The sequence below is a fragment of the Etheostoma spectabile genome, chromosome 11, assembly GCF_008692095.1.
Source record: "Etheostoma spectabile isolate EspeVRDwgs_2016 chromosome 11, UIUC_Espe_1.0, whole genome shotgun sequence".
NCBI classification, from domain to species: domain Eukaryota; kingdom Metazoa; phylum Chordata; class Actinopteri; order Perciformes; family Percidae; genus Etheostoma; species Etheostoma spectabile.
Genome location: NC_045743.1, coordinates 14,821,650 through 14,827,112, shown reverse-complemented (window position 1 = coordinate 14,827,112; position 5,463 = coordinate 14,821,650).

Sequence of the window (5,463 nt, the reverse complement as noted above, 5' to 3'; positions counted from 1 at the left end):
TCCAAAACATCTATTGTGTTATTTGTATCAATCCACTAGACATAATTACTACGTACATGGCATTTGATCGGAGGCTAGTCTCATTTTGTCCCACAGCAACATTAAAATAGTTCAGATGTGTGTAGATTGTTTCTGTTATTGTATTGTATTTAGTGTCCATTTCATTCTAACATTCAGATTTACCATAAATAATTGAAGATGCACATGTACAGCATTTTAAGTTCCTCTAAAGAGAGGTGGAGTTGGGGTCACATTTGAGCATTTAAGTGTACTTGAAAGTAATGCATTAGTTACTTTCTGAAGTAACTAGTTATTATGAAAAAAAAGCATTTTAATTCACACTATCCTACTGGGCAAAATTGGAATGTACTATCTGACAGAAAGTTGGCTTAAAGCTCTACGTCAACTATTTCAGTGGCAGGCTCAATCCACTTTAAAAATGTGTTTTGATCCTGTTTATCACATGGACTACCTCCTTAAACAATGAGCCTCTCACTTCATTCCCTACTGTATATTTTCCATCTCGATCTGCTCTGCTCAGTCCTCCCCGTTACAAAGGTGATTGGGAGAAAATGGTATTGTTCTTGAGCACCTGCAGTCCATTTGGCCAGACCCAACAAACAAAGACTTGTGACAGAGGAGGAAAAGAAAGAACAACAAAGGTATTTTTGTCTTTACAAGCAGATGTCTACACAAAATGCCTGGACAGCTCAGTGGCCTACTGCTACGGGCCAGGGCGATGAGATGTGGAATCAAATTAACAAGGGAGACAGCTGGCATCGGTAAAGCCCTTTGGCTAGGGTCTGTTGTTTTGGTGATAGACACGATGTAAAGAGATATGATGTGCTACACTGCACTGTCTCACTGTTGTATGTTTGGAGTGCATGTCCTTGAAAAATGAACCAGAGGATCCCCTGCTGGTTTGGTCCATTGATCCATGCCTATTCTTGTTGTTGTCTTCTTAGAGGCTATTATCATAGGGATGAATACAACCTTTGGGTCCTAAGACCATGATCAACAAAATCCATTGATTTGGGGGCATATTATCATGTAGGGGTAAGGGTTGCTCATTTTGTAAAGTGGTACATTTAGTTTACATTTAGTGGCATTAGACAAATTGCTTTCATGTGATTTCCAGTGCCTTCTTTTTATCTAAATACGGAATTAGACGGCCAAGTACACAGCCAGACCCATTTCTCTTTTTATACAACTTCAAGCTCTACTATCCTCTCACATAACATATGCCTTCTGTACGGCAACAACAAGTTATGCACCTGCAAGTTATTCACAGAGAGAGTCTCTAGTTCTCTTTTGCGTGAGTGTGTTTTGTAAAGTGGAAAAACACAAGATGGGTATGCACTGACCAAACCTGTGGCGCTTCAGCAATGAAAACATTACTGCATAGAATGAGCTAGGTGTTGCCCCCTATGGCTTATGGGGGGAAAAACACTTTTGTATTTGCTATATCATGGCATATGTGATTTGCATTAACAATATACATTAAATTGTGATGTGTTAAATAGAAAATAATCAGATAGGAATGTCTTTTTCGACTATACTGCTTAATTGAATCCCTAAAAAGGTTCAATGCAAAAATCATGCAACTCCAATATTTCCATTAAGTATTCCTGCTCACTTATTTGCAGCAGTGCCCACAAATGGTCTTATATAATCAATGATATTTTAGGAATAGAATGTATCTATTCCTGAAATATCATTGCCTGTATGGCAAAATCTCAGGTAGACAAATCTCTTATAATCGCCACATGAGCTACGTGACTCACAACGGAGGTTACTGCCCATCATTTGCCATATTACCTTCCAAACAGCCTTGGAAACAGCAGTGTGTTTGTGTGCATGTGCATGGCTGCGATACAGTGTGTCACTTTAACAGAGGCTGTCATCATATACAACACAGCAAACTGCCTATAAGCATTTACTGCTCTTTGACCTCCTATGTTACAAAATGATGACATGATTAATGGCTCCCGTTCCGATACAGGTCCACATACTGGCCACTCGCTCTCGCTCCAGTAGGAGAGCAAATGAAACACAGGCAGAAAGAGCTACCATTAGAGTTTGCCCCGAAATAATTTTTTTTATTCAATTAGAAAGAATGTAACCATAATAAAATAATTTTATTTATGTGGACTTGTATTGGAACAATTTGTTCTATTCAAGGGAAAAAACACAAGTCAGCTATAACGTGACACTAAAAAAGCCACAAATTTGGACCTCATGGACCTTGAGATGCCAAATCAGTTTTTCCCTCACACTTACTGAAAATATTGTATACATATAAAGATATTTCAGCTGTTATGATCTTAGAAAAATTTAAATAAAGACCCCCTAGTTTCAAATAATGACCCAGAGCTTTAAAGTAAGCATTAAGTGAATTGTGAAACTACACTAAACATGGCATGTGAGGCATTAGCTCCTAGTGTGAATAAAGATCAAACTTTAGATATTGTATGGATGTGTCCTAATTCATGGGCTGGATCCGGAGTTTAAAACTGAATATGTCATACTGTAACAGGTCGACAATGCCTACCCATTTAATGGCTCCTCCAAATGTGGCTGGTGATCCTCAATTACACAAAGTTAGAACCATCATATCATCAGGCCTGACAAAATGCCACTGTGTGTAATTTCTTGCATCTTGAGTACATACATAAGTTGTTAAAGTGCTACAGAAAAAGCACAAAACCCTTTCAGGCAAATGGGGCATCTGTGCAAGTTGTAAAAACGAATGAGGATCATGAATGTCATCACAATAGAAAATGTTCATTATGTCTAGTGAAATAAACAAAACAACAGGAGTTGCACATGTCAATGTATATGTGAAACTCCGGTGTAACAGTGCAGTTAGACATCAGTTTCGTAACGCTGGTTCAAGTCATGTTTACACGTAAGGTCTTGGAGAAATTGGATTGACAAAGGTAAGAGGAAACAAAACATTTGAAGCCTCAATTTGTTTGGCTTAGCCTTGAAATGTCAAAAGTATACATTTTGTTTAAGCAAGAAATAAAGTGTGTTGGAGACAGATCATTTTAATGAGTACATTGGCATCACTTAAGCATCTCCTGAAATATTTTAGACTGCTTAAAAGGGAGAGGAATTGTTCAAAAGCTATCACTCATTACAGTTTCTATTACTTCTTGACTTATCAATGCCACTGTAATGCACCACAGACATAGATCTAACAGTCCTAGCTCTTATCTCTCTCAGTTTTCCATGTGACATCACTGGGCGCTGAGATAAGAATGCAGAGCAGCTCATTGTCTCTTATCTGTCACACAGACTCCAAAACATCCCTTCCATTTTTTCAGTCACTCTCTCCTTATTCTTTCTCTACATCTGATGAAGCTATGCATGTTTATACGTGGCAACACAGTAGAAAAACTATGCTCAGTATGCATTAACACACACACACACACACACACACACACAAACACACACACACACACACCTCCTAACCATCACGTGGAGTAAACATCAAGTCCCAACATGCCAGCTCACACAATTCAAAGGGAAGTGTAATCTGATCTAATTAAAGACTTAAAGATTACATGTACCATTGCATTGGCAGCGAAGCTAATTACATTTGCAGAATTTTTTTGCAGTGTGTGATGATAACGGCAAAACAGCCGTTCAGTTAGACCATGGCTTCATTTGCTTTCTTTCCACATAAATGTGGTCAAAAGTGATGGTGTAAGAAAGAGGACGGCAAGAAAAATCAAATGGCATGAACATGAAATCATCAATCAAGATGATTAGAAAGCATCGTGGCTAAATACCAGAATATGAATACAGTCCACACTGAAGATGGAATACACTGTGTAATTACAACTAAGGCAGCTTAAAAATTGACATCCGTAGGGTTCACTGCGTGGGTGTATTTTTAAATGGATTAAGAGAGGTTCATCGAACTGAAACTTTCAAGGGGCAGAAGAAAAATCTGGTTGTCAACCTCCATGTTTATAAATCAAGGCATGGGACATGAAGTGCAGTCAAAAGCGCAGAAGTGCCTGTCAGATGGACAAACAGCTTTGGAATATTTGTACAAACAACACGTAATACAGTGAATGCCTTCCATGAGAGATGGCCTAGAAATGTGCTGCCTTGTCCCCATACATTACAATTATCGTTTTGCGCCTTTGAGTGTGCCGTTACTCCATATGAATTAGTTCTTTTTGAGTATTACCCGGCACTTAGATACTGATATAAGAAGGAAAAAAATGATCATACATTATAGGTGGGGGGGATACAAGCAGGGATAATTGTGGTCATTCCCATTTGGTACTTTTACCCTCTAAATGTTGTTGTCCGCAGTAATCCAGTGCTTTTGGATTAAAACACCAAGAGAGGATCGGTAGAAACAAACACGTCTTAAGGGATTTCTTGAAAAGGAGTTTTACATTGTCGTACAATGTTGCATGAAAATGCATGAATGTTTACAATGTGACAGTCTTTAACCCTTCATTTGATTTACACAGCATAGGAAACTGTCTAAAATGATGAGGACTAGAGCACAGTTGCATGTGTGGTTATTCTGCAACAGTCTGGCACTGGATGCACAAATTAAGCCAGTGGATCTGACATACGTAATTGCAACTTGACAATGAGCCTGACTCCAATTACAGACTGCAGATGGATCACAGACCTGCAGTTAATCAGCTAGAAGAGGAATGCCTTCATACAGCATGGTGTCTAAGTGTCTGACACACACACACACACACACACACACACACACACTTAGAGAGGTTGAAACTGGACAATATTATCTGTATTATCTGTTTTGTGCAATAACACTGGCCTGACATGTGTGCAATCTCAAATACCACATTTATTATTATTATTATTATTATTATTATTATTATTTAACTTTTCACCATTCCAAATCCTTAATTATGTGAATTATGTAAATAATGTATAATAACATTCCTTTATGTAAATACCGTACGTATCCAAATCCTTATATTTCTTTATTTCTTGTATTTCTACTCTATTTATAATATTGTGCAACTACAACACAGAGTTTCCCTTCGGGGATCAATAAAGTATTTCTGATTCTGATTCTGATTCTGATACCATTTTGCCTGTGCTTGTGTTGCACTTTGTGCAGCCCTTTCCAATGTATGCTGACCCAAAAATAGAGAAAAAATAGATTATCTGTCTCTCAATTTAATTTGTTGGGCTTGGCAAGAAAGATACAATAACAATGTTGCACAAGCATCAACATACAATTTGTCTAAATATTTGGACAGAACACACTTTATCTCTCTCTCTCTGCCCCTTCTTTCTACCCAGTAAAAGGTACCCAGGTGTATGGTAGGATATTCAAGGGTAAAATATATCCATACAGGCCTTGTTTTACATTTGCTTTCACTTCCATTTCAAGTCCCTCTCAGCTGGTGGGGACAGTACAGTCGATAGGATGTTAACTGAAATATCTCTATTTGT